The sequence below is a fragment of the Oryzias latipes genome, chromosome 11 (assembly GCF_002234675.1).
Source record: "Oryzias latipes chromosome 11, ASM223467v1".
Classification (NCBI taxonomy): domain Eukaryota; kingdom Metazoa; phylum Chordata; class Actinopteri; order Beloniformes; family Adrianichthyidae; genus Oryzias; species Oryzias latipes.
This window is the reverse complement of record NC_019869.2, coordinates 10,640,755-10,649,663: the sequence shown is the minus strand read 5'-3', so window position 1 is coordinate 10,649,663 and position 8,909 is coordinate 10,640,755. Positions and strand designations below refer to the sequence as shown.

Below are 8,909 nucleotides of genomic sequence, written 5' to 3'. Positions count from 1 at the left end.
TTTACATGCAAAGGATCTCAACAAAACAAAAAATCATTAAACAGCTAATCGTCCAAGACAACATCAATAAGAGGATATGTTTGTGTGATGGTATGTTCAGCTTCTACCTTTACTTTCATAGATGTTGCTCTTCATCTTAGACTTTTTATGATTTAAACTTCCTTATGAATGAAACTACAATATTCACAGACACAATTGTTTTTTGTCGCCATAGATGTAGTATATATCATACAGTCCATAATCCAATACCTTAAGGCGATTTTATGAATTTGAATTTTAAAAAATGAGGTGACATGCACACTTCTGTTTATTTTATTGCCTTCATTGGTTGAATGCCACCAAAAACAGTAAACATAAGAGCAGCATTAAACCAAAAAGAATGTTAAACTAGAAATAGAAAAAAATACTTATCACCAAGGACTAAAAAAGGAAAAAGTGAAAGATCTAAAGTACTGTGCAACAGTTTGAGAGTTTTCTAGTTTCTAGTCAAAGACTCGTTCGTTTCAGTTTCGGTTACTAAGTGTCTCCAGATGTTACAGAATGCAAGAAAAACATCAACCATGCAAAACAATGAAACTATTAACAGCTGTCATAATCCAATTTATTAAAAAACAAACAAACAAAAACTTAAGATTAGTAGGCTATAGTCAATTTTGGACTACATCATAATATGTATTGTGATTACAATGCTATACTGTTATTTAGTTAAGTTATTTTACTTAAAGAAAAAATAATTTGTGCAAATGCTGTTTTTTTTTTCAAATACTTAAGAAAGAATAACTCAGTGCCAATAAAGGACATCAGTTTGTAGGCAGCCCCTAATAGTTTAGTAACTGATTAACAGGTTGTCATTTTCTATTTCCCTTTCATTCAAATGTTTCAAAACTAAACATTTTGGTTGAAAATACTAATACAGTAATGTTTTCTGTGTTCATGTTTCTTTTCAGTTGGGCTTTTAAGCATTCAAAAGCTTGGGGGTCTCCCTTTTTGTAGTCTTTGTTTTTGGATCGCTTTATTTAAAGGACTCCGTTCTTCTATATACTCCAGAGACAAAGACAAGCAAGTACCAAATAAACGAAGTGACATTTCACTTTGCCTCAGAGCGTGGTGACGTATGCGTTTTCTTTGCGCAGAAACAGCCCGCTTCAAGATCCTAAATTTCCCACAATGCCTTTGGTGAGTGACGTAGACTGACCTGTAGCGACAACAGACGACAGCAACGAGCTAACATGACAGACAAAAAGCAGACCGTCGACTTGGGTTTGCTGGAAGAGGATGACGAATTTGAAGAATTTCCAGCCGAAGGTTAGTGACGTATATTTATAGCCAAACTCAGATGGTTTCTCCCATTTTTACTTATTATTCCTGGCGGATAACACACTTCATCGAGCCGTGCTACATGACTCAGCTAACTGGTTTAGCTAGGTTAGCTTAAGCTAAATCTACAACTTGGGAGTTCTTGAATATCCGCTTGCAAGCTTTTATTTGCTACTTTAGATAAACCTGTTATATTGTCGATCATCATCATCATGTTGCTGTAACTTTAACATAATGAAGTGGTGATGCTTTGCCTGGCAGACTGGACGGGCCTGGATGAGGATGAGGATGCTCATGTGTGGGAAGACAACTGGGATGATGATAACGTTGAGGATGATTTCTCAAATCAGCTGAGGTGAGCCTGGCCATGCTGTAAAATATTGAACTACATTCATCTGAGAATTTCTGTTAAATCCTAGAAAGACCAGCCAGGTTAAACATAAAAAACAATATGAATTATTATAATAATGCATGATGATGCATTTTTTACAACTGTTTCAAATATGTTTTGTTAAAAAAAAATCATAAGCAAATTTAAATATATCACATTAGATAATTATAAACCTCTCTGATCCATAGGTTGAGTTGCCAAGTGGTTTGGTTATAAATACCAGTTTTGACATTGATTTAATTGATAGGAAACCTTTTAAGTTGATCGATTCCTAAAGAACTAAATACAAAATTAAAAACTTGGAAAAGACGTACAAGATTTTCTTATTAAAATGTGAAAGTTTACCTTTTTTGAATGTCATTTCTTTTGTACATGGACAAATGAAATATGAAAGCTTGGCAGATGCAGTGGAATTGATTTATTCATTTTTGAGGTCTAAAATTTTATTTGATTTCTAAAAGAAAGCTATTATTCTAATAAAAACATTGTTCTTTTAAAATATTTAAAAATACTGATATAAAGGTAAACTGTACACGTAACTAATAATTAATAATTTTTTGTGATAACAATATTGCACAATAAAGTACTTTTTAGGATTCCTATTAAATATTTCTTAATTTTTGTTTAACTAAACATTTTTTGCCCAGCTGTATGATATTTAAATGTAATAGATTCTTTTTTTAGTGTACTGACTGCATATTGTTTTTTATTTTGCTTTATTTTAACAGTTCTAGCAAACAATTCAACAGAAATGACAGAGGGTCTTTAAATGAAAGTTAGATAGGGCATTTTATAAAAATAGTTTTCTAAAAGTTAAAGTTGGATTAAAAACTATGGGAAACTAAAAAGGCAAATGCATTTGTCTAAAGTTCTTTACTATTACAAAACCCATTTGCAGCATTTGCCGTACACTTGCCATTGAACATTACATATTTAATATTCATCCACATTATTATTCCGATAGATGCAGGAATGTCCACAAGAACCTTCAGTTATTGATTTAACGGGGTTAGATGAAGTTCTGCATTTTTAAAAAGTCATCAACTGTTTAAGGCTTTCAGCTTTTCCACTGACACACTTCATCTCAGGAGAAGTGGAAACTGGTTTCAATTGAGCACACTTCCAGCAGTAATATGCTGTTATTTTATTTAGAACAATTCCAGTAGCCTTGCTATTAAGTTCTCTCTTAAAAGATATCATTATCGTGCAAGGGCACAGCTGCCACATGCATGTATAATCATCTAATCTATAGTTGCATTTGTTATGTAATATTTATATATTTTCCACTCCCATCTCTTAATGCTTCTCTCAATCAATAGCAGAGGGTACTTATGCCTCTGCTGCCCACCTGTAATCATCTCTGCTGACTTGATCTCTCCTTTTTTTTTTTTCTCTTTCTGTCCTCACTGAAGAGCGGAACTGGAGAAACATGGTTACAAGATGGAGACTTCCTAGTGGTTTTTGAGATCTTCCAACGCTCGTTGGCATGGACATTCATGTTTCCGTATTGGTTTATGACTCATCCCACGAAAACATTAGAGTTTATCGATTCCTGTTTTGTTGTAAGTAATATTGATTAAAGAAAGGAGTGAAAACACATTTCTAGTGCTGTTTATTTAACGCTGTAGTTCCAGATTGTGGCATCCATCCTGATTAAAATCTCACTCCAATCATTTTTAATCTCTCCTAAAAGCGTTTTCAGAGTTCTCTTAATTATAATTATGCCGTTTTTAGCCAAGATTAAAAAAAAACAGTGTCATTTTCCAGGACATAGTTTCTGCAGACCAGCAGAAGTCCAGTAGAAATTCACCTCTGAGTTATGGGCGGACCCTTATAGCTATCCAGCCGTACAGTTCAGGTCCAGATTCCTGGTCAGACGAGGAAAACAAAGACATTCATGGATCTATTTGTCTGCAAGTGGATGATCAGAATGGAGCGGAGCAGGAAACCTATGGCCCGTCCAGCATCTTTTCTATGTCACAACTACAATCTTTTTCAAACAGCTTTTTTCATCTGTTCCTGATTCACAATGATTTGAAAAAATAAATACTTAGAAATACAGTTTTAAGCTTTCTTTATGTTCTCCATCATGAGAAACATTGCACAAGAACATGTTAAAAACACCAAAAACATTATTTTCATCAGAGTGGATCTTTAAAGTCCTATTTGGATCTATTGGAAAAGCGTTCCCAGTGGTCTTCTAATTAGGATTAAACCAACCAAAAAGCTTGTGTCCATTTTTTAAGACATTTTCTGCAGAGCGGCAGTAATTTATCAGAAAGTCACGTCTGAGTTGTAGGCGAGACTGTTGATGCGGAAGTAAGCCTCTGCCAAAATCCCATCATGCCTTTGTATACTTTCTCTTGCTAGCTTACATCCCATCAGAACAACAATCTTTTATTAATCCTTGTGTTATCTTAGATGACCCCACCCTTACTTTGACGTGTTCTCCCTACCATGAAAAAGGTGGATAAAGGTGGAAAGATTTCATGTAATCCATGGACACCAGTGAAGATCACAAATCATTGAAGAAAAAAGGTTCAGAGCACTGTCTAGTGGGTCTAGATGACCCAATTCCCAATGTTAATGTGCCTAGGATGGCACAAGAGTTATTAGTGCAACAAAAATAGCGAATAGTATTAAAGTTATCCAGCCGTACAGTTTTGATCGAGATTCCAGCTCAGACGAGGAAGATGAAGACCTTAATGGATCTACAACTGGATGCATCAGAATGGACCGGAGCAGGGAGGCTTTGGCCGCCCATTTCAGTTGCTGCGTAAAAACTGGGAGCTTTTTTAAACAGCATTTTTATGTCTGCTCCTGATTCATCTAGATTTAAATAAAGAAATACTCAGACACATAGTTTTATTCATAATTTTCTTTATATATGTTCTCCATCATCAGAAAAATGTCACAAGAACACATTAAAACCAGCATTTTCTTCGGCGTGGGTCCTTAATATATTGGTCGGATGGCAGGACTGTGGTGCAAATGTTATGAGGAAATAACGATAATTCTGATTCTTTCAAAATATTTTGAATTGTTATTGCAGTGTAACAGCTAAATAATGCTTTTATATAAAACAATAATATACATATATCTTAATTTGCTCAAAGCCCAGGTTGATCGGAGAGCTTGTAGTCTCCTTGTACGCACACTTGTCCAGTATCTGTTAATACTAAAATTTTTTTTTTTTTTTTTTAACCGTCCACGTGATCTCTGTATGTCCGATAGCAGAGCAAACAACAGTGGAGACGAGAGAAAATGGAGCCGCATAGAAACACACAATGTGTCAAAGTGTGCTTGTACACGCCACACATAAGCCAGTTCTCCTCCACTGGGCTGCACAACGGCCCCCCCTTCCTTCTGACCCCACAGCGCTGGGCCGAGTCCCCGAAGGAGAGATTATCCACTGCCGTGTTTGTCAGAGGCAGGGAGGGGGTCTCAGCATGGGGCCGGCCATGCCTGGGCCTGCCCTTACTGCCAGCCAGGCCCTTCTCTTCCGTTCCACACAGCAGGAACTCTTGTACTCAACCAGAGGCCAATTTATCCCTGCCATACTCCTCCAGCAAAATGATTTCTTTCAGTGTTTCGTCGACTCTTGGTCCCAGGGTCCTAATGAGGTGAAATGGATGCCAGTAAGACCAATGCGTCAAGAGCCAGCCAGCTCCATCCGGAAACCGTATCCCTTCACACACGGAGGTGGAAGAACAACCTGAAAACATATAGATTATTTACTTTTTTAAAGCCATTTGTGTGGTTTTGTGCAATACACTATTATGAAATGGAGTTAAATTTGTTACCGGTGAATCACAGAAAAAAAACACGGTGCATCTGTAGTAGAAGAAAAGCATATCGACATGAATGTTTTCACCTGGAAAGAATATGTAAAAATACCTAAAGAAATGGTTGAAGTGTATTCATACAAGCTCGAAAATTGAGTCTCCCTATATGCCACTGAGAACTGTCTCAGTCATCTGCATTTCCCAGATCAACAGTTCCATTGAATTTACAGCTCATGTTGTCCATACATATCAATAAAAAAACCTCTAATTTGCTCTGGCTGCAGGAGATAAAGGAAGGTCTCACAATTGAGGGCTTGGATTCAGTCAAACCAGATCTGCAGACCTGTTTATGTTCTTGAAACTAAGGGCCCTGAGCGGGATCATTATTCCAAAGGCTGAGAAGTCAGTCTAGTGGAAGAATCGGTAAGTGAGAGAAACAGAGGAGGACCTGTGACCATTTTGTTTGTGCTGAGAGCGTAAGATTGCTCCCTTGTGTTTGGCGCTGTGAGGGCCTCGACGGGTCCTCAATAGTCTCTGTTCCAGTTCTACCTCAATCCCATCTGATCCTGACTTTATTTGTGCATTCATTTTCTTGTTGTTCTTTCTCTGTGACCCACATGATTTACCCTGCTGGTGATGCTTCTTTGTGTGTGGGCGTGTGTGTGTGTGTGTGTGTGTGTTATTGACATATGGAGAATCAATGATAGTCTACTGTTGAGGTATTTCTACAATGCTGAAAGGTGACTGTTGGAAAAGTTGTCGTTTTTTCAGCGTATTGAAGTGAGAAAATCCAGCTCATGCTGCATTCATGCTCTTCTTTCGGATTCTTCAAAACACACGTTTTTACCCAAATCGTTTTACCCACGCAGTCCTGACACCGCGTGTAAGAGAGCAGCCAATGGAGCCGTGGCGAGGACTTTTTCATAACGCTTCACGTTGGGAGATGGCAGATCCATTGTTCTCATGGCCCACCAGCCTGTGGGCGAGAGAGTCCCTGCTGTGTCTCCACTGCAGAAACGCACACACCAGCCTCCCAGGCTATATTTTCCTCTCTTTTCCGTGGCGGGTACTGTGACCATTTCAGTTCCATCTCTCCCGCAGCTCCGGGCCCCGCTCCCTCTGCCTCTCCCCTCCACGTTCCCCCTCGCTGGTTGAGCCGGGCTGAGGGCGAAGCTGTCTCCGCACAGCCAGGAAGCATGCAGCTGCTACCATAATAGCCCTAATTGCAGCACATTTCTTTTGTTGGGATGAAATCAACTGTTGTGCTACAACACTACCGAAACCCCAAAACCTCCAAGTAAAGATGGCGGGTTGAAAGTAAAAAAAAACATTGAAAAAAATGACACACTCAGGGGTGCATTTACTAGAGAGACTGCTAACCTACTCCCAAATAGCCCACACCTGCGTGCTCACACCCCCGCTAAAATAAACACAGATAATAAGGCATAATTACTTTTGAAAATAATAACGAGGGAGAACCCTCCAGACCCCCTCCTTCTCACAGTGACAAAGGGCTCCCTGTTTATTGTGTGTGTGTGTGGTGGGGGTCTCCCCAAAGGACGCAGGCGAGTGCCCTATCTAAAGACCCGAGGGTCCTACTGAGGGTCCCTTACAGGACAGCCGTCAGTGTCAAGGGGGACTCCAGCTTTCAAGTCTCTTCTCCCTTAACTGCCTCAATTAATCAGTGTGGAATGACCACAAGACCCATTTCAATTTTTTTTCAAACCTATAAGTATATTCTTTGTAGTTTTGAATGGGTTATAACCCTTTTGTGGGAACAAAAGACAAGAAATTATCCAGAAAATCATTTTGTAGATAAAAAAAAAAGGTTTAGGAGTTTCAAATAAGAGCAAAGGGTAAACAATTCTCCAGAATATAGGGTCATTTGAAAGGATTTGAATTATTACTGTTCTACAAAGAATTATAGGAGTGGATCTGTTTGCACTGAACAGTTAGAAATACACTTTTTGTTTATTCTCATTAAAGTAGATTGTGGAAGCTGCCATGCCAGGTTGTTTAGAATATAATAGGAGATGGTAAAACTCACCAGCTTGAAAACACTGAAGATCAAAAGTTCGCAAGTCATTTTCGGTACGTTTGAAGTGCTGCTGCCTGTTTGTAACATGGTTTTTCAGTTGCCAGCTCTTTGCAGGTTTGACTTTATAGACAACACAAAAGCAAGGAAGTTGTGACTTTTTTCAGCCATAAATTTATTATAATAACATTGTTGTTTCCCTTTTGGCTTTTCCCATCAGGGGTTGCCACAGCGAACGAGTCGCATGGTAAACTTGGCAATGTTTTATGCCGGATGCCCTCCCTGATGCAACCCTCACAAAGCAACCGGGCTTGGGACCAGCACAGAAGTAGAGAAGGGAACAGGGAGCAGCCCAGAGTCGAGCCCTGGTTTCACGAACGGAAGGCGCTGCAAACCAGCACGAGCTAAACCGGCTCCCTATTATAATAATATTGTGTTTTAGGCTAAATATTAGGGATGCAATGATTCTCTTACCCCACAATTGGGTTAACACGTCTGCGTTTGGGGCCCGGTTTTGTTTCAGTTTGATAGATGATGTGTGCATTACATAATTATAAAAAACTACAAATTCAGAAAAAAACAGTAATTATTTTAATAAGCAAGGAACAATGACGAAAAACCTTTCATGTGGCTCTAATTAAGCCTGTTATAACATAACATAAATTCTAAATCCTTCTTAAATTTGGCACAATAATTGTTTGAAACCTTTAATGTAAAGATGCTGCTATGCAGGGATGCAACAATTCACTTTCTATACCATTTGGTTCAGTGGTGTGACATATGATTTGGTTTTAAACTGAGAATTTTATCACCTCTATTAAATATTTGGACCACTGAAAAAACATGTCATTTTTGAATCTTTTAATAAGATTTGAGAGATTTTTGGCCAATAATTGGATCATTACCTGCTAATTTGTGCTTCACTCTGCCCATTATACCCGGAGAGATGATACTCATGACACAAAAAAGCAAAAGTGTATAATAAAAAAGTGTATAATAAAAATAACCAGTAGTTTTGCAATAAAGTGTATCCCCCATTGTGAAAAAATGATTTTGCACGCATTTGCAATAACCTTTGTGCTAAGTTCTCACCGGGTGCGGAAACGAGCATTCGAGCGACCACTTCCATGAAGAGTCTATGTAAATGCGGATAAATACAAGTTTTGGGTTTCTGTGTTTAAAACTCTCACATTCACACATTAGGCAAGTTTTTAAGTCAGCTTTGGGGTTCAACATACATTACAAAAAAAACAATTATCGAAAGTTAAACCAGCAGAGACTTGATAGTGACATTTGGATGTCGTCTGTTTTAATTCATGGATGTGCCAACCGTTCATAAATTGATCATGAAAGAAAAATTAATAATCGGAGCTTGTTCCCG

At 38.2% G+C, this 8,909-nt stretch overlaps 1 long non-coding RNA gene across 1 annotated transcript; it reads left to right on the top strand.

Annotated features, from left to right (window-relative positions):
* The first annotated feature begins 1,158 nt into the window (after positions 1-1,158).
* On the top strand, positions 1,159-3,307 carry LOC101159365. The gene is made up of 3 exons (XR_909576.3): positions 1,159-1,305; positions 1,579-1,672; positions 3,121-3,307. It is a non-coding gene; the product is annotated as an uncharacterized LOC101159365 (long non-coding RNA).
* Positions 3,308-8,909: the final 5,602 nt, after the last annotated feature.